Below are 22,310 nucleotides of genomic sequence, written 5' to 3' on the forward strand. Positions count from 1 at the left end.
GAGTAAATTAAGATTTATTGAGAAATAAATCATAAAATTAAATGTAATAAATGTTTTTTCTTCTATATTGAATCAAGCTGGGTTTTGTTGGGAGAACTTTTATCAGGAATTGAGTGAGAAAGGAGAGAGATTGCAACTGACGTTAACAGACACTAGATGGGGGTAAAGTGTCGTGTTATCATTCATTTGATTCACTTGGACAAGAGATGATTATATTTTGGTAAAAATCCAATGCTGTTGTTACTTTCAGTGAATTCAAATAACTAAAATCCAAAACGTATGCTTATTTGGCCAGGTGATACAGAAAATGGATGAAATTGAATTAATATTTTTTTCCAACAATTTTAACCCTGGCCAGGATCACGGGGTGCTGGAGTCAACCCCAGCTGACTTCGGGCGAGAGGCGGACTACACCCTAAACTGGTAACCTGACAGCTGTAGGCACACAAAGAGACAGACATTGATTTGGAGGCTCAATCACTGCCACTGAGCGGGAATTGATTCCACGCTGCTGGTACCGAAGTTAGGCCAGTGAACTACTATACTATCAGATGGGACCATTCTGTCTTCACTTGGCAAAACAGCACATCATGACCAGATTTATACAACTTGAGCAATTACTAATAACATGTCTAATGTTGTTTTAGTGTAAACTGTTGTGGATAGAAACACTTCAGACCTTGAAGGATTTGTATCATAACAAAAGCTTTAGGCATAATAGAATATTAAAACTTGGAATAGTTAACATGAGTTGGAATGTGATTGATTAATACTGGATAGAGTTATAAAAAAAGTGTGCCCATTATTTTAGTGACATCTCAGTTGTTTGATTTATTTTGCCTCTTTAAAATATGTTTCCCCCAATTTACTACGCGGGTTAAAATAACATTATTGTTGCAAAATGTCAGGAAATAATTTGTCTTGGTCCCATTTTTGGCATAAGTTAAAAACTTGGCTCCAGAATATCATGTGGGTGATGATATATCGGCAAGGAAAATCTTTAATCCGTATGCCATGACATTAAATAAATCAGTCTCCTAGTCAAATTGAAAAGAGGCCTTGGTTATACATAGTGTGAAGTTAATTTGCATTATTTAGTTACACTATAAAAGTGAGTGTAAATTTCAGATACAGTAAAAATGAGATGCAAGTACACAAACGCTGTTTCTTCCTTTGAAAGAGATTATACTTTGGTTTCATTTATCCTGTACAGCTCGAGAGTTTGCTATTACATTCATGAACATCCCAAAACCAAACAGTTTGCCAAACCGAGCAAAGAAAAAAAAGTTGGAAAACAGACGACTAAGTGCTGTTAAGTGCAACATTTGTCCAAATTTCCAGAAACCATCATAAACTGAAGCCTTTCCCAGCTAATAGTGGGCGAGAAACAAGGCACAAATTGGACAAAATAATTATTTACACTAATTTTTTATGGACTACTTGAATGTTTGTAGAACTATTTTGCTTACATGCAGTGATTAGCATAAATTCAAAGAAAGAGTTGTCTTGGGCTAACTTCCAGTTTTAAAGTGACCACAATTGAACTTTCCTCTTTGGAGGAAATAAAAGTAAAAATGGTGCTGTCAGGGTCTGCATCCTTGGAATGTGTGCACAATGATATATTGCAATGTAAACATCCGAGAAAAGGAAGCATAACATTAATCCATTTAAGAATGTGGAGCCAGCTGCCTGATACAAGTCATCAGATATTCTGTAAAACAAAACACATTTTCCACAACTTTATATGAATGTTGAAATAAATAGGCAGTAACAATACATGAGAATCGTACTGTTTTACAAGCTATTCTGTCATACACTATACAAGGATGGTGTAATATTTGGTTAGTTTTATCACTGGCTTGTTGATGCTGATTTAGTGGTACTGAGAGCAAGTGTCAATGTGTGTGTCATGTGTGCTTCTCTAGAGTATTGTTTTGGCTCATTCAAACACAAGAGGCTTGGATAGTGGTCAAGAAAGTGTTTGGTAAAGATGCATTCACAGACAATGTATTCAGATGGGATTACGGCAACATCTCTGACAAATTCAAACTCCCTTCCTTCCCTTCCCACGTTTCGGTTTAAACATGACAAAGCAACTGCGGAGGAGGGGAAATGAGGTAGCGAGTGGTAGCAGAGGAGGAAAAACAGTTGAGATACTGAAGGAAAAAATGATTGCGGGATAAGTATTTGAAATATTGATGCAGTAAAGAATGAATGAAGGATTGAATGAGGGAAAAAATATTCACTAAGCGATATTTTATATATATATATATATATATATATATATATATATATATATATATATATATATATATATATATATATATATATATATATATATATATATATATATATATATATATATATATATATATATATATATATATATATATATATATATATATATATATATATATATATATATATATATATATATATATGCAGTAGCATTCAATGACCATATTTTTTCTCCTTTTTTGTAAGAATGTCTGAAATTTAGATATTAGCTATATGTTGATAAAATGCAGTTTAAAAATCAAAATCTGGAAACAGTTTTTCTGATTGGTTACTATAACTTACAACATGAAAATATTAATTCATTCATTCATTTTTGATTATTCACACTCACAATCCATTATACTTATTTAATGACAATAAAGACATTCAATTCAATACAATACTGCCACCAGCGGGAATCAAGCACGCGCCTGCCCGCAACAAAGTCAGGCAAGTGAACCTCGACATCATCAGGGGGCCACATGAAAACACTTATTCTGGAAATACTTACCAAACAGATTGATGTTGTGAATACAGCTAAGCCGCACACCACTCAAATACTAGAGTTTGTTTTTAGTGGTAAATTGTTTAGATACAGTAGTTGGGGAAGACTCATGGTTTGTATCGAGCTTTTAAGGGCCACTTCCATGTGTATCATAATGTTGAGCCTATAGAGCAAGGGTGTCAGATTCGGGTTGGTTCGCGGGCCGTTTTAACCTCAACTTGATTTCATGTGGGTCGGACCATTTTAGATATAATATTTAGATTTTTTTTTTAAATAAATGGATTAAAAGAACTGGATTAAAAGCCCTGCATATTAAGTTTTTTTATAGATCTAATACAATGTTTATTTTAGCTTTTTTAAAATATATTTTTAGATTTTACAAAATTATTTTTGAACCAAAAATACAGAAATAATGGATTAAAAAATACAGAAATGGATTAAAAAATTACAATTATTGATTTAAAAGGGGTAAAATCAGGAATATGTATATACATCTATACTCTTCATTTTAATTCGATCCTAAAACACTAAGTTGGCACTCATGATTTACTTTCACCGGGCCACACAAAAAAATGTGGCGAGCCAGATCTGGCCCCCAGGCCGCCACTTTGACACATGTGCTATAGAGTGAGCCACTGTCATTCTGCATTTTGTTCATTAAAAATGTACACATTCACATAAATTGATAGAGGGATATTACAAAAAAATATTATTGGTTTAAGTGTTACGCTAGATCAGGGGTCGGGAACCTTTTTGATGGAGAGAGCCATAAACAATTCATATTTTCAAATGTTTTTCATTGAGAGCCATTCCTCAGCATTTAAAAGAAAAAATACAATGAATAATAAGGATAATAAAAAAATACAATGTGTGCATTTGTTGTTATTTCACCACTTTTAAAGGACAAAAAATATCTGACTTCTTTTGACATACCATTCTTACACTATTGCTAATCAACGAGTATCAGTGGAAGTTTTCATGCAGAAGAGTCTAATGAAAAAATTATGATTAAAGCGGAATTAGAGGTAGTGTCGGTGCCACAGTGCCCAGGTGACGGACTATCCTATTGGCTCTTTCACAAGCCTTTTCTGGAATAGTTTGGAGACCCCTGATCTAGTGCTTGAAACAAAAATCAAGATGCACTGCTTTTTCCGATTGAACACAGAAGTGCTCTCTATGAAAATAAATATTTAAATGTTCTAAATGAAACTGTTAAAAAGAAATTTGCTGACACTACTGTCTTCAACAAATGCAAATGAAAAGAAGCATATAATTATGCTTGAGCATTTTTTTTTATTTTTGCATTATGCCAAACTGTGAACTCAAAAATATTGAACAAAGTACTACTACTTTGCTATTTCCCATCATCACCAGTAGTAACCAGCTTGTATTGCTAGACTAATAACATTCAACAGCCCATTTTAAAGATAACCAGTTACAAATGTAAATGCCAATAGACCTCATTTAACATAAAAAAATGTTTTTTTTCACCTTGAGACCCCCTAACTGGGAGTGTTGTGTGTAAAGAAAACTAATTGGTTGAAAAAAGCTGAAAAGACTCTTTTGGCTTGTGGTGTCCTTTTACAGTCAAATGAATGAAATTCAGCAAAAGAGCGAAATGGGGCACTGCTGTGACCGCAGACTGAGTCAGTCAACTTGAATTGACTCACCTGGAAAGAAGGATTTATTCCAGCTTGATTCACTCACATTTACTAGTTTAATTGAAGGATTGACCCATGTTCACAGACATGGGCTAAACGGCTTTCTCCATTAATAGGGGAAAAACGTGGAATGAATGGAGGTGTGGTCATTGAAGGGGAAAATTTGTCTGAACCCTGAAAACATTGTTTGATGTGGAGTTGGTGATGTGCTGTGCTACTCGATTTCATGCTGTTTCTTCTTTGATTTGTAGCAATTTGGGATAATTGTTGCAGAGGTAAGCACATGGATTTATCTCATCTTTTGAAACAGTTGCCAAATTGTGCAGAACGTTTGTGATGGGGGTAATCCTTTCGGGCTACCGTATGATATTATCATGAATTTATTTAATCATTATCGTAGACAGCACAGTGGGAATAGCGCTCAGAAAGTGTGTCCCGTTGAGAGATTCTGTGTTTGAATCTGTGCCACGTGGGCTTACAGAGTTTCATGCATCATACATTTCCCCAATTATCTGTATCAGGCTTAAAGAAAATTTTAAATGAGCAAAAACACGTCAAGAAAATCATATTCTTATTATATAAAAAATTAAATCAATCCTACATCTCATCACATCTCATTTTCTGAACCACTACCAAAAACGACATACCACCACTGTCGGATATTAAAAAAAAAAAACGCCTGAACTGAAATAATACTGTTAAATATGCAGATGCCATCTTAGTTTACAAAATATTCCATCATATAGCTCCTCTCCCACTGCAAGATTTTATCCAAAAAAATCCAAAACATCAACAGTGGCTGGCTCTAGAGGCAGTTATTATTAGCAGTTTGTTCAATAAATAATCCGTCAAATAAAAAGTAGATAGGGATATAATGAAATTAGCAACTGAATTACAAATGGCATCATGGTTATTACTGGCTGCCACATATTTCAAGACAGGAAGAATAGAAGTTTTGTTAAGCTTTCATTCATTCATTCATTTTCTGTACCGCCAAGGATCAGAGGGGGTGCTGGAGCCTATCCCAGCTGACGGACCAGGTGGAGGGCAACCTGAATTGGTGTCCACAAGGAGACGGATAATCAATCACGCTGATACTCATAATTAGAAAAAAATATATAGTTTTAAACCAGTTTACCATGCATTTTTTTGGGGAATGTGGGAGTAAGCCAAAGTACCCGGAGAAAAGCATTGTATATCCGGGGTAGAACATACAAACTCCACACAAGAGCTGGGGATCAAACCCAGGACCCCATAACTGTGAGGCCAACACGGAAACCACTCATCTGCCAGGCTGCCCAAGTTTTATTATTTTGATTTTTAATTCATTTTTTTTCTTTAACAAAGAGTTACATTGTTGACTTAAATGTACGTTGTAGTGAGATAACTGTTTAATTATCTGAACTGCTGCACCGTCCATTCGTTTCCCATTCACTGTTGGTGTAAATATGAGAATCAATAGTTGTGTTTGTATGTACCTTGTAAATAAATGACCACCAATACAGGAGCCAGTTTCCCAACTAAGTAAACTCGGATAGGCGGCAGCTCCTCCACAACCCTGAAAAATGGAAAACATTCAATCAATACTGTACAATAACAAAGGATGTGACTGAAATATGTAACTATATGTTCACTTCTTATCCAAAGTCCTTCATGGGTAAGATATGTGTACTTTCATCCTTAAACTGGCAGGGAGTCTGTCTTTGTGGTGGCCTATTAAAGTAAAATGCAGTGGGAGGTACACCCACACCCACATCAAATTGACTGAAATGCACATGTGCATCCAGGCTTGTCTGCTGTTTTTGCTTTTGAACAAAGCCGGACTGATCAGAAAAGGTACTTAGTGTAACTGTGCAAGTTTTGTGGTGCAATAAGCTGCGTGATAGGGGAGCTGGAACAAAGAACATATGAAAGAAGAGGAAATAAAGATGAAGCTAAGTTTTGAGAGGGCTGCTTGTTAATTGGATACAAATGAGCCACAGATGATGGGAAATGGTTTGTTATAATGCCAGGACTCTAATTAGCCACACTTACTAATCTATTTAATGGTTGTGATAATAGTTATTTGTAATTGTTCCATTTAATGCTAAAATAACATAAAATCTCAACCTAAGGTAAGCCCTGTTCAATTGGAAGTATAAACAAACTTGAAATAATAATTATTTGACAAATTTGGGCAACCAATGGCAATAGCGCATATTTAATATCCTGTAAATGGAATATCTCAGTTTTTTTTTAACTTGGATAATATAAGAACCGGGAGCCGAGTGGTTAGCGTGCCGGCCTCACTGTTCTTGGGTCGTGGATTCGATCCCTGGTCGGTACTCACTGCGTGGAGTTTGCGTGTTCTCTCTGTGTGGGTTTTCTTTAGGTACTCTGGTTATCTCACATATCCCAAAAACAGCCAGGGTAGGGTGGCCACTGATTCAGGGTGTTCCCTGCCCTGGGCCTGTAGTTGGCGGGGATAGGCTCCGGCACCCCCTGCGTCCCTTGTGAGGCTACGCAGTTGAAAAAATGAACGACTGAATAATGTTAGAATCACAACGGAGTGAAGCTAGAAACATCATCAACAGAAAATCTTCATGAAGGAACAAAATTCGTTCAGGTAGCAATGGAGTGGTATTCCATCAGCCTGTCTTTCCATATATACTTTGTAACTTTCCCCATCCATGGGGATAGATAAAAAAAATGTTGTTGCTGCAACTACAAGAATAAGTAGAAACTTTGCTGAAAGCTCATTCGTCAACAGTAGTTTTCAGCCACTGGATATTAAGAGACAGAATAGCAAGCTACAGAATGAAATGATGTAGGGTGAAAAGTAGAAGGGTACATGTTAAAGCAATAAATCAAGGGTGTCAGACTCGGGTTGGTTCACGGGCCACGTTAACGTCACCTCGATTTCACGTGGGCCAGACCATTTTAGACATAATATTTAGATTTTTTTTTTTAAAATGAATTAAAAGAACTGGATTACAAGCCCGGAATTTTCAGTTTTTTATAGATCTAAAACAATGTTTTTTTTAGCTTTTTTAAAATATATTTTTAGATTTAACAATATGATTTTTGAATGAAAAAAAACAGAAAAAATGGATTAAAAGTTACAATTATTGTTTTAAAAGGGGGCAAATCAGGAAATGTAATATACATCTATACTCTTCATTTTAATTTGATCCTAAAACAGAAAGTCGACACTCATGATTAACTTTCCCGGGCCACACAAAATTATGCGGTGGGCCAGATTTGGCCCTCAAGCTGCCAGTTTGACACATGTGCAATAAATGAATGGTCAAAGAAAGGGATTATAATAACTTTCATGCCATAGTGGCAGTGACATTTTTGACAAGGCGTTTTTTCTTTTATGAAACACTTCAGCTGTGACTCCCTCACTAAACTCCCATCCTAACTCTCCAAGGGTGGATTTCACACCTTACTTTAAATAAAGAACTAGGATAAATTGTTATGCTATCTAATTTGTAACTTAGTTCATGGGTTTTTTATGATTTTCCGATTAAATACCATTACAAATGAATCCCACACCCTCAAAACATCAGCATGGTAGGAATGTGAGAAATCCTGTTGATCCAATTAACTGCTGGCCTGCCATGTCAAAGCCTGTCAGCACAGAGGGCACCATGGGGCTGACTGAGCCAAACCAGAGGTCAGGCACTAATTGGCCACTAACTTTTCAGTTCTAGCCGACTGCGGCGGTGTGATGAGAAACAACAAAAATAACACGAAAAACTGACCTCTTGCAGAACATTGTTCCGCCATATAAGAAATGTGTCTGATTGTTGTTTAACACGCACACAGCAGTCAAGCTATTGAGTCTAAAATGGATGATTAACAAATAGTACCATTGTGAGAAAAACTAATTAAAGCTGTCAACATAGAAATACCTTGCATTGGCTAGGCAAAATTTTCTGTTGAATCATACAAAAAGCCTGCTAGATTTCCTATAGTATCTTGATATTGACTTACACAATTACATTTAAATTATTAAAAAACCTCACTACCAAAGTAATATCTGCTTAGACATTAAAATGGGACATTTTTGTGATTGTTTTATGAAAAAAAACGTGACAGGATTTGATTGAAATAATAGCGACTTGCAAATATGAGGGTCCGCAAATCATATAATTTCAAAATTGGTGTTTGTAATCCACAAGCATATTCATGAATTGGTCTTTGGTTCAAAAGTTATGCTTTTTTTTAACGTTCTAACATTTCTTGTGGCAAATACTGCCATTATGGTTGGGTCAGTGTTAATAGGATTTAGAGCTATGTTTCTTTCCACTGATTTTATTCAACATCTTTTAAAGTAATTATCTGTTTTCCACAATATGTTATCAGTGACAGGCTGTATAAAATTCCACTGAGACACACACATTCCTTGTTGTTATAGTGGGCAAAGCAACCTGACTTTGCTGAAAAATTTGTAAGTCATTGATCGAGATATAATGTCATGCATTTTAATCATAAGCATTTACTGTAAATGTTTTAAAGGTTTCACTATTATATAGACTGTAGATTAAAAAAAAAGTGTTATCCAATTTTGTTTTAGTCACATGAGATTGGTTGGATTTAGAAAGACAACTTGGATTGCCAAGTTTGAAACAGCGACCAATTTAAAAAAGTTTGCGCAACCATTTTTTTTTTCCTGGAAAGAAGCATGATTTAAAGTTCCCCCAATTGATTTACATGATTGACACTGATGAAATGGGGCATAAAACATGTGGATGTTTGTTTATTGGGGCCACATTTCTTATTCAGGGAGCTCTTTTGCGACAGTGCCAATTGTTTTGTGGGTACTGTTTCATTTAGAACATTTTAAAAGAAAAAAGAACTCACAGTTGCCTGGCTCAATTTTTCACAGATGTATTCAGTTCTCCATGCTGAAATGAAACATTTAATCCCTATCTTTAATATATATTTTGTAAGACTAGATCATTAAGAAATCTTTGTTCACCACAATTTTGTTTGGAAGAATAATGACTAACTCTCATTGTTTAGGTAACAGCCTGTAATTCCCACACTGTAATATATCAAATGATACAAAGAGACGTCATCGCTTCATATGACGTTTTCTCATCTTCTAATTTTTTTGCAGTTCAATTGCCCTTTCTTTGTTTGCAAGACAGAACAAATCTTTGACAGTCTGAAAATGAATTATTAATGTCTTCATAAAACATAGACTGAATTTCATATTCTACATTTCTAATGACATGGACATTTACATTATAGTCAAGATAGGAATACTGTATACTACTATTTCTTAAACCAGTATGCCAATGTAATCACAGCACTAACTTTACTTTCCTAGAGCCTCTTTTTTATTATCTGTGACTTACGTTAATATACGAATTACTGTACACATTCTATTTTCAAAAAAACGGCTGAATGAAGAAATAAAAATGTGTACTTCATCAGCACTTCAAACTAACTCAATTTTCAACTTGTTTTTTTGTCTTAATCAGAACATTTATTGTATTCCCGATAACTGCAGGTTAACTTTGAAAAATGCTTTCCATCAACATTATTTTTACTTTAGACGGCTTTATGAATTATATTCAATTAGAGATTCCAAATCCGATATAATTACACTGGGAACTCGCTTGTCATGGACTTTTGACCGCTGTGGAGAACAGACACTCTTCACTGATAAAAATGCATTACCTTTAAGTGATGACTGTTTCAATATCCCAATATAAAATAAAATAAAAATTCACTACAATATTAAGCCAAAAGACTCACAAAAAATGCTGTGAATGCAGCCGATCTTGTCTAGACTGCAACCGGTATCATCTCGCGGCCCAGGGGTACGGAACCTATGGCTGGGGAGCCACATCCGGCTCTTTTGATGGTTGCATCTGGCTCTCCGCAAACCTGTGAGCTAAAATACAAAAACCGCTGGTGACAGGGCTGAGATACTACATATAAAGCTGCTTTAATCTTCTTATTTTTTTTGCATTAGACTTCTAGAATGCATACTCATTGATTAGCAACTCCATAAGAATGTTGTCAAAAGTATTCAGTTTTTTCCACTTTAAAAGTGGTAAAATTACAAAAAAAGGCACCCATTTACATATATTTATACTTGTATATTCGGAGTATGGCTACCAAGGAATAACATGAGAAGAATATGAATTGTTTGTGGCTCTCTTCATTAAAAAGGTTCCCAACCCCTGATCTAGCCTTTAGGATTGTCTGAGTCCATGACGTCGTGGGTATTCTCAAGATCACTAACCAATCCGACAAAGTTTACCTGCTGGTAGCAGTATGATTGTGAGTGCGGATGGTTGTTTGTCTCTCCGTGTGCCTTATGGAAGACCAGTCCAGGGAGAAGTATGAGTTTTGCTCAAATTCAGCTGGCTTAGGCTCAAGAACCCCTGCAATCTTTTCGAGGATGCTCGGTTTGGAAGATGAATGAATGAATACAAAGCAAGCAGTGCCTCAAAGGGTGTAGGCCTCTGGTCAATAAAAAGGATTGTTAGCGTTGGAGAGCAAAGGCACCATTGTGTCCTCATTGGTAAGGAAAGACAAAGATGCACAATGTGAGACAGATGTTTTGAGGCTTTTAGAAATGCAAGAGACGAGTAACAGCACATTGCTTAAGAAATGCAAGAAACGTATTCATTTCATGAAAAACTGGCTGAAATCAATACTGGTCACAACTCAAATGCAATTGCTCCATGGCAGAGGTTTTTTTTACATTATACTAGTTTACTTGTTGGTGTTGAATTTGTAGATCGTATTTATGTTTTGACTTTTGCTATTGCTATGGTAGCAATTCAGTAAATCTAATGCAGACTTCGCTTAAGTCTCATTTTCAAATTTATCCAACACTAAACATTCACCAATGTTCTATTTTCCAGAACAATCCATTTCATTGTTTAACAGTCACTGAAACATTTACCTGGCTGAGTTCGCCATCAATTGTACAATTGTTTGTCCACCTCAAAGGCATTTAAATAGAATAGAATATATAATTATAGAAATAGATAGGAAAGTAGACAAAATGGTCATATAATAAACTGGACACAACCCATAAAAATAACAGTATATACAGCACAGAAAAACAATTGTACAATATACACTATTAATAATAATAATCATGTCAATAAAACGTTTCAACACTCTTCTCCACCTGAGCACACAGTCATATATTTTGTCATCTTTTTTCGTGCCACAATGAGTCACGATTGTACTAGTCCACGCTAACAACTTCAGACCGAACCTGATTCAAACAACTTTTTGCAGCCAAGTGTGTCCAACTTCTTTCTTTTATTATCTGTTGACTTGGAAATATTGCCTTTATACTATAACTTTAATGTTTCCTACAAAGTCCAAACATCACCTACGCGAGCTGAAGTATCCAAGAAAGTACCGAATGTGGGGAACAATGAAAATTTCACACAGGGACCGCAAAGTATCACATAATAAATAAATAATGAAATTCAACAACACCACAATCAATATGTTCTACATTAAAATTGTGTCATCTGGCATTTCTTTCTCCAAGTAACAGTCTATTTTTCCAAAGAATTTTACTTTTACACATTTACATGTCAAGAGCTGGAATGACAAAATAGACTAGTCATATGATTTACATAAACTAAAAAAAATGTCCTCTCCATACGAAAATAAGGCAAAGTGGGACAATAACAATTTAACAGTTGGACAATTATAATTATTAATAAATGAGAATATATATATATATATATATATATATATATATATATATATATATATATATATATATATATATATATATATATATATATATATATATATATATATATATATATATATATATATATATATATATATATATATATATATATATATATATATATATATATATATATATATATATATATATATATATATATATATATATATATATATATATATATATATATATATATGTGTGTGTGTGTGTGTGTGTGTGTGTGTGTTTATTAGTTCATTTGTTGGATATATGAATACTGTAAATACCAAGATATGAAAAAGACTAGAGGAACCTAGATGAATAATTTTAGAACTTAAATTAATAATGTCCATTGAGGTAAATAGAACCTCTTCATTGAAGTCACTCTGCAAAAACATGCTACTTATTTTCTCTCACCATTTTCTGCTCCACCCTTGGCAGTTCAGCAGATGTTGCAATATTATCTCAGGAATTAGAGAGTAGTTCTCTTATTGCTATGGAGATGTTTATTTGCTAAACAAGTAAAAAGAAATGTCTCCTTTACAAAGTGTAACCTGTTTTGCAGAGATAATTTTCATCACCAATATATGTGCATTTGTATTCAAACTAAATCCTCTTGTACTGGTTTCATGTTACAAGGTACACAAAATTAAACAAATATATTTAAATAATTCAACTTAATCTGTACAGAAATTTGAATGAAATCCAATCAATTTGGTTCATCTGCAGGGTAAACGTGCTTAAATTTGCTCATCTTCTTATGCACAAGTCCAAGATAAATGCTGTACGTGAGTGGGAGTATCAGATGTGCACTACTGACAAATGAGCCCCCTGGTTGTCTTTAGCCCTAAAGACAACAGTTGAAGAAGTTGGATGGATGTTGCGTAATTTTCTTGTAAAAAAAAAAAAAAATCATCACATTTTGGAGTCCTACCCAGATGATAAATTGTGCCAATAGCAATACATTTTGTTCAGAAATACAACATCTCATCTCATTTTCTGAACCGCTTTATCCTCATTAAGGTCTCGGAGGTGCTGGAGCCATCCCAGCTGACTCCGGGCCAGAGATGGGGGACACCATGAATCGGAGACCAGTCGATCATAGGGCATAAGGAGACGAACAGCCAATCTCACTGTAGTGGGCAAATGAATAGGATGTGGTTGGATATAAGAATAAGCACCCCATGGTCTCAAATTTGGAGGTGCTTATTCTCCTATCCAATCACATCCTATTCATTTGCCCACTACAGTGAAATTTGACAATCGTGGCCTGATGAAGCCAACAGAACTAAATTATCTATAAAATGCAGAAATTCAATACTGAAGCCACCAAACCGGGCCCCCTCAACGCAAAGATATTCCATCCATAAATCTTATGAACAGTGAACAGTGCCAAAGGGCAGCCTTGGCAGAGTCTAACCCTCATGGGAAACAGATTCGATTTACTCCAGGCTACACTGACCAAGCTTTGACACTGATCATGAAGACACCGGACCCTTTACATCAGGGGGGTCCGGTACCCTATACTCCAAGAGTACACAAAATGGTAAAAATCTTTCTCCAGGTTTACAAAACACGTAGACTTGGCTGGGCTAACTCCGAAGAACTTCCAAGCACCCCACTGAGGGTATAGAGTTGATCCCTAATCTGCCACTATGAAAACACACTGCTCATCCTCATAGCACTTAAAATTGGGAACCATAACAACGATTATATCTAATGTATATGTTGAGCTATTTTTAAATTACTAACATAATCTGACATGTTTTATTGTTTTTAGAAAATGTATAGATATATTTCTCTAATAGAAAAGATACACATCAGCAGTATTGTATTGATCAATAAGTACATTACTCAATTTTTGGCCTCTATAAACACATACAGAGGTAAGTGTCGCCACTTTTTAAAACATTCCCATATGTTGGTGTTCTATGGGCAGTTTTGAATGGTAAGACACAACATTTTGTAATGCTTGACTAAAAAAAAGGATTTGTGAATGTCTTAACGATAAATATTTTAACCCCTTTTTTGAAAGTCTAGTTCTTGTTGAGAATAGAATGATATTATGACTTACTTTAACATTTAAAAGTTGTGCAAGAGCAATGTGAATAGTAAAACAAATGTCAAACGTCAAACTGTAACTCAGATATTGGCCATGTCCCAATTGGTAATTTGGTAATGAGTGCTGCAATTTGTTGAACAGCTTATTGGAATGGCCCAATATCTGACATTTAAGTTGTTGTCATCTGAAAACAAAGTGTCAGCTCACTGTGATTTTCTGATGATTGTTATGAAAAACTGACATCTTAACTGATGAGGTTTTACAATTTTTCAGAACACTATAATGTGTGCACTGGCCAAAAATCATTCATTGTCATGCTATTTTAAAACATGGGAACTGTATGTTTTAAAATAGCATGACACAATGAATGATTTTTGGCCGTGCACACATTATAGTGTTCTAAAAAATTGTAAAACCTCATCAGTTTACACTGTAAATCTTAGTTTAATGCATATGAATGTTGTAGATGTGGCCTTTGTCAAGTGATCATTTTCACAGAGTATAATTAATTGGCAATTTTCAGTCAGAAAACATCCATTCATCTTAGCATAATTTCTATATAAAAGTTATGGATAATAATAACTAAGCCTTATATCAGCAGTCAAGTTTAATTGTATGAGATCTATCCATGTTAAGGGTTTGTTGGAACTGAACTGCACATTGTTTTACTGAATACTGACCTAATGGTCTTTCAAGAATAAAAAACACATTTTCTGTGAACGCTGTTCAAAAACAACCGATTGTAGGAAATCCAAACGAAGATAAATGAGCCCTCCATTGTTTATTCGCACCTCACATCAAGAGACATTTACAAAACCATACATTTGGTTTGCTGACAAAACATGGTGTTGTTGTAGAGCACTTAGAATATCTAGTCTTGCAAAATCGTATTTGTTATGCCTCCAGTAAGTTAAGAATCTCAGAACACTGAGGGGGCATTTAATAGTGTTTAACTTTTGGATGAATGTCTGTCCTCAGATGACTGGGAACCAAACTTGTCCGCCTATACTTTTTACAAAAGACTCTGATGCTACAAAACATCCCCATTGAACATAGATTCTTTCTGGCATTTTTAATACAATTGAATAATCCAGCATGTCTAAACTTTTTGTTCCTGCAGCGTTTTCCCATTAGAGGGCTTTGGTCCAATTCCCACAAGGAAACAACACCATAAGCAGGTGTGTAAAAAAGATGAGCGTGAACGATTGGCCATCTCCTTGGGTTCCCTGGCTGGCCACCAATTTAGGCTGTCCCCCACCTGGTGCCCATAGTGAGTTGGGATAGGCTCCAGCACCCGACTCAACCCCTTATGCGGATAAGTGGTTCGGAAAATGAATGAATGAATAAAAATCCACCAATGAGTGAAGTAAGGATTGCTGAACCGCGACCGGCCGAGGCAACTATTATTTGCAACGGTTGGGTTGGTAAGATTTTTTGGCTTTAACAGCCTCTGTCATTTGCAATAAACTATTCAAGATAATTGTAAGGTTTTGAGAAGCATCAGAACCATGTTGAATGGTTATCACGTACCATGTTGAATGTTTCTCAGATGTGCACACATCACAAAATCAATTTATGGCCTTGAACCATCTTTTACACTTCAAGTGACGGATTCAAGACTGCCAAATTATATTTTTCTCTGTCAGGTCAATCAGAGTCCTTAACCTCATAAGGGGTCTCTATAGATTATATAATAACACACTGAGATTCCCAGGGACTTTCGTAAACAGCCATAAGTCTTACGTTAAATTGAAGTCAGATCCCTAGATTGCTTCAGGTACAGATGGTAGAGGAGACGGAAACAATTTGAAGGGAGTTGGATTACTTCTGTTCCTTGGTTGAAATTTGGTGAGGAAAGACTAAAGCTTGAAGTTCAATATGTCAAAATAAACATTTTAACGGAATGATAATACCATGTACACACAACTTTTTGGCAGTCAAAGACTACAATATAAAAATTTGGACTACGGTGGCCTGGCGTTCACTTATAATGTGGCCGTCATTTTTCTCAGAAACTACATCATGTAAAAAGATAAGATGTTTTTACACTTATCCGGTCCCATTTAGCCTAAATATCAAAGCGAAAATAAAAATGCATGCCTTGCAAGAGTCCGGGTTTTATGAGGATAAACAATGATGGAGTGTTTTAGTTGCGATTAAGCAAAAGACAGCAAGGAAAAGATGAGTTTGAACAAAAGATAACAGTGTACCGAGCAAAAAACTGAACTTGATCTTCAAAGATCAACTAGTGAACAAGTCAACCAAACACAAAATGCCCTACTGGGCCTCATCCACTCCATATCCTAACACAATCTTCAACAACTGGCAACCCATTTTAACAATGATGCCCTTATGAAACTAAAACCCTTCAATGCTAGCAGATCAAAACTGATTAAGGCTAAGAATTTAGAGTTGACCCCCTTTCAACTTCAGGTTTTCCCATAGGAAAGAGGAAGCATACAATGATATTATAAATGAATCCCAGTGTTTTCTGTATTCTTTTCCATCCTCTTGCTTGTAGCATTCACATAACCTTGGTTTATGTGCCTTTGACTGACAATGTACCGTTGTTATTATAGCAGCTACCACTGTTTCCACTGCTTGGCTCTGGACCTCCTGCAGAGACACTCATGGTACTGATGGAAACCACATTGTGGGATCTATTAGGTTAGACAGGGACTTCAAAGCCACTTTAACTTTCTCCCTCTGAGACTTAGTACTGTATGTAATTACATACACACACACTAGACTGGCGGTCAAAATTCGGGAGAAAAAAAAGCACAAACACTAGTCAGTGGTGCTTGCATCATATCCCTCCAGGGGTGGCAGAGGTGCTGCAATGAGACTCAGAGGCTACATGTGAGTTGTAATGAATGCTGATTGTATTCTTTCTAACAAGCCAGAAATTACTGTGTGTTTATTGTCCAGTGTGAAATGGTTTATTGGTTTCTAATTACAGGCTGAAGAGCTCCTAGTCCTGATTTGTTTTTATTACTGCTTATCAGACTTTGGCAGACCTTGGTGATTCAGATTATTCCCGTATCTTCCCGCATCCCCACCACACACACACCAACACACACGCACACACTTGCTTGATTGATCACTATCAATTTATCAATGACTCACACAGGTCTAGCAGCGAGTGAGCGCAGACAACCGCAACATGACTCTCATTTCCCACATTTCCTTTCATAAAGACAATTGAAAGCAGCTTTTGCCTCTTAAGAACATGATTGTGGCATACATTTTCGGAACCATTTATCCTCACAAGGGTCACAGAGGGTGCTGGAGCCTATCCCAGCTGAGCATGAGGCTTTTGATACCCAGAATTGGTGGCTAAACTATTGCAGGGCACGAGGATACGGACAACCATTCACGCTCACACTCCTACGTAGGGGCACTTTAGAGTGTTCAACCAGCCTGCCATGCATGTTTTTGGAATGTGGGAGGAAACCGGAGTACCCAGGAGAAAATCCACACAAGCAAGCACATCTTGAATAGAAGCTACCCAATTGGTGCAGGCAGTCTGACTTCAATTCCCACTTAGTGGCAGTGTGAGTGGTTGTCTGTCTCTGTGTGTGCCTTACGACTGACTGGCGACCAGTCTAGGGTGTAGTCTGGCTTTCACCCAAAGACAGTTGGGTTAGGGTCCAGCAACCCTGCAACATTTTCGAGGATGGGTGGTATGGAAGATAAATGAATGAATATGAAATAGAGTGATGAACAATGTGTCAACTGCTATTCTATTTTTGTCTAACTATCTTGTTTTTGCAGTTTTAGATGTTTTTGTAGAATATATATACTGTTTTAGAATTGGTAAGCACCAAATTATAAAAATGCTGTTTTGAACTCTGGCTGAATCTGGTTTGCGGGTGTCTGACGCATGTGATATAAGGTGTGGCGGCATCGTACACTTAAACTCTGATTTGACCCAGCTGTTTGACCGAGTTAGGACTTCCCTTTTCAGATAGTTGCAGCTTGTCCGATGTCATATTTTTAATGAGACTCTCATGACTCATCCTTACTATAGCTCCACCCTGGCAAATGACAACATCAGGGCAAACATTTAACCTTGAGAAAAAACCCTTGCAGAAACAATCCCTCAAAATCCTCCATTTGATTTCATTATCTGAACATCAGCAAAAATAGTTTGATGGCATGATTTGAATGGGACCAGACCCCTTAGCATAACACTGTCATAATCATGACCTATCACATCAGTTTGACAGAAGTAGAGGCGGTCAGAGGTAGTCAGCTGGAGTGCCGCTCAGTCAGCCATGGAGCCATCTACCCAGACTCAAAACATGGCTTGTTACTGTTAATCCAGCAGGTGAACAAGGTCAGGTGGCTCTGTCTAGTTATAGCTTGTGCTTCACCTGACCTTTGTCTGACTGAACAGCAGACATCATGATATTGTGACAGGAGTTCATGTTGTAGGTCTGAAGAGCTCGTCTGGAATTGCTGTTCATACTTAAAAATTAATAGGTCCTGAAACTAATATATACTACCTACCACATCTGGTCATCTGGTGATGAAATATCATATGGAACTGATGTTTTCATTTTTTTTCAGTGGTTTTGTTTTTGTCCCTGCCGTGAAGGCCATGCAATGCCATACATGTTCATTTTGTCTTCTTGTGGTTATCTATATTTTGACTGATTCGTTGATATCAGACATTGGTCTTTTTTTTAGGTGGTTTTGTTACTTGACATGTTTCGGCAAGTTACTTCCACTTTCATTACAGTGTCCAAAGTGTTTAGATGGACTGACCATTGAAATCATTTGCATGAGAAAATATTCACCCCTTAAAATGTGATTATTTTCAAAGTAGTATATCACTGACCACTGAGAAATGATTTGCATTTGGAAAAACACTCCTTCAAAACGCTACTGTTTGTTCTTTGTCTTCTGTCCATTTATGCCTTTATTCATAAAACAAGCCAAGAAAGTAAATTACTGTAAACAGTTTACTTTAAAAGTTTATCATTTATTATAGGAACAGCACATTCCACATTTGACACTTCAGCAAGGCAGATGTGTGTTACTGGAAGCTGATGAACATGTGTTTTAAGTCTGAGGAACTTTTAGGATCCAATTATTCTTCTTGAGTATAAAAACTTTGCCTGAAGTGTTCTCACAATGAGTGAGCCAAAATAAAACACTAGTGTGATGTCTGAAAAATATATTTTGTTTCTTTTAAGGAAATGCACATGAAAATGATTTTATATGTATATAAACTGTAACTAAAAGTTAATGCCAGCAAGAGAAAAGCAATTTTTCAATGTGTTGTCTCATATCAATAGGGCATCTTTTGGACACTACGAATTACATTGACAATTTTAATGTGAGCATTGCAAATCAATGTACATTTAGAAAATAAAATAAATATTTCTACAGGAGAACAATTGCGTCCGGTACTGTAGGTGATTGGCGATTGCTCTGCAATCTGTCTACCACAAAGTCTGTCACAACACGCCAAATGCATTAGCAAGGTTCCGTAGCCTTCTCTCATCATGCAGGTAATAAACACTGAAATACCCATAACATGCTCAGTCAAATGTATAGCATGAATGCAACACAGTCATCCACAGTTGTTGCTGTTGGCTGTGTTTGTGGAAGGGTAGTCGAGAATTGGGAATTCCCACGTCATGGTCCCAAGAAATAGGCATGTGTTGAAAGCATGCAAAGTGTACACTCTAGTGCCATGTTTTTTTATTTTAATTATCATATTCTAGATTTCAAAATGATGGTGACCACTATGTCGACAAATATACACTTTTGGTAAAATTTAAACATTGGCCTTAATGATCCTCGTCCATCTTCACTCAATAATTTTAACCATCTCATAATGATTCTAGTGTTTGTTAATTATTGTTTTACTCCCGATCAGAAAGCCAAGAGCATGTTCCAAGGAACACACATCACACAGTAGTTAAGCTCATTGCTGCAAAAGTTAACAATGCCTTGGCAATAACACCATAATTACACTGATTCACACTAATTGCTTCTTAGGGACATAAGCCAGGACATGATCATCCATCTCCGTCAGACGCTTTGTTAACTTCAGGGAAGGACCATCAGCTATGGAATGGATATAAGTGAAACTTTGACCTCATAACTGTAACACACCTCACGCTTTCTACTAAACAGCCAATCTTTTCCCAGGACTCCAGACCTAGAGCACCCCAGCACCATACACACACACACACACACACACACACACACTAGGTTAATCATACGTCAGACTAGTCAGGTGGTGTAAGGGAGCAAAAAGATGGTGAGATCATCTGTAAAAATAATGAGACGGTGACACTGATGTAAAAGGGGGAAAACATTTCTAGAAAAAAAAATATGGTTTCAGCATATGAAAAAAAGTGGTGTTTGTAATCTTTACTACAAAAATAAAATGACAGATGGCTTAAAAATCTCATCACATGAATTCATGCTGAGCGGCCCGGCAACTGAGTGGTGTGTGTGTCGGCCTCACATTTGTGGGGTCCTGTGTTTTATCCCAGGTCGGTCCTCCTGTGTGGAGTTTGCATGTTCTCACTGGGCTTGTATGAGTTTTCTCTGGGTACTCTGTTTCCCTCCCACATTCCAAAAACATGCATGTTAGGCTGGTTGGACACTAAATTGCCTCTAGGTGTTGGTGTGTGCATGGTTGTCTGTCTACTTGTGCCCTGTGATTGGCTGGCCACCAATTCAGGGTGTCCCCCACCCGGTGCCCGAAGTCAGCTGGGATAGGCTCCAGTACCCCTGACAACCCCGATGAGGATAAGCAGTTCAGAAAATGAGTAAATAAATCAATTTATGCAGTCATATTAGATTAGGGAGATAGCAATAGACATTTTGATGATCCCAGTCCCCCACTGATGCAATTTGATAGACAATATAAATCAATTAAAATCATGTTACCTTGCATTGTCTATTTTCTTCAGTCATGGCAGTTTCCCTGCTCAAGTATTTAAAAATGGACAGATGGATTTTGAATAACTAAAAATAAAGTCCAGAAAGGAATTACAAGCTAATGTGGCAGATCAGCACCTACTGTGCTAAATTTACACCCAAAGGTCTGGCTGGCTAAGGCATACGCTCAAGTAGTAATGTTATTGGATAGATCACTATATGACATCAATTAATCCTAGACCAAGAAATAGAAAGTACTGTGATTATAGCACTTTTTTTCCAATACCCACCCTGCTAATTTATGAACACCATAAGATGGAAAAGAGTCTCTGCTTACCAACACAGCCAAAAAGCTTTTTTTTTACTACTTGTACTTGGAAGCTAAAAAACCTCCTGAGTTTTGATTTCATAAATCAGAATAAGAGATGACTTTGAATAATCTCATCCAAAAGAAAAATCTAATTAATGTTTTACAACTACATAGAACCTTTTGTCCAAGAGAAAAAGTGTATTCTTACAAATGTGTTGTACTTCTTTTGAGCAGGATCCTTCGCAATGAAGCTTCTGTGGTCTTCATAAAAATCAAACCGATAACTTTAGCACTCTGATCTTTTACTGAAATATAATTATACTAAATATAAAAAAAATTAAAAAAAACGTAGAGAAAAATACTTTAAACTTATTAAGAAAAAAAGTTAAAGCTTAAAACTTAATATTTAAATATTGTGTTACAAATCTTTAGGAAACAGTGTTAATTCGAACTTGTTAACATTTGCAGTTCATAGAAACAGCATGGTGCATATTGATATTCATGCCTTCATTCATACCATGTGTGCACTTTCAGAAGTGTATATTAGACCTTCACTATTCCCCCTGCTTTAAATTGTCCATATAAGAGTAAATGTGATTGTGAGTCTTAGTCTGTATTTACCCGTAAAAATTAGATTCAAACTGGACCCAACACAGCATGCAATTTACCTCTCGGCTGAAGTCAGCAAGCAACCGACTCTAGTTCCCCACAAACCTAAATATACCCAAAAAAAATGGACGATTTAATGGAAACATCTGTCCTCAAAATATAAAGGACAATTTCCATCATTTGCCATGATATTCTGAGTTTTCAGTCAACATTGGGTCGGTAACAGTGTGAGCATGAATGGTCGTCCGTTTCATTGTGCCCTGTGATTGGCT

The 22,310-nt window shown here is 36.2% G+C and overlaps 1 long non-coding RNA gene across 3 annotated transcripts in view; it reads right to left on the minus strand.

The window, feature by feature from the left end:
* Nucleotides 1–778: 778 nt before the first annotated feature.
* The window catches only part of LOC144199288 (uncharacterized), an 85,150-nt gene continuing 63,618 nt past the window's right edge, over nucleotides 779–22,310 (minus strand). The window contains exon 4 of one of the 3 annotated variants that reach the window (XR_013326880.1): nucleotides 779–1,711. This is a non-coding gene — a long non-coding RNA (uncharacterized LOC144199288). Of the gene's footprint in view, nucleotides 1,712–5,810; nucleotides 6,002–10,235; nucleotides 10,334–22,310 lie in introns of those variants that run through there. The other 2 variants (XR_013326879.1, XR_013326881.1) reach the window with 2 other exon arrangements.

The sequence above is a fragment of the Stigmatopora nigra genome, chromosome 7 (genome assembly GCF_051989575.1).
Source record: "Stigmatopora nigra isolate UIUO_SnigA chromosome 7, RoL_Snig_1.1, whole genome shotgun sequence".
Classification (NCBI taxonomy): domain Eukaryota; kingdom Metazoa; phylum Chordata; class Actinopteri; order Syngnathiformes; family Syngnathidae; genus Stigmatopora; species Stigmatopora nigra.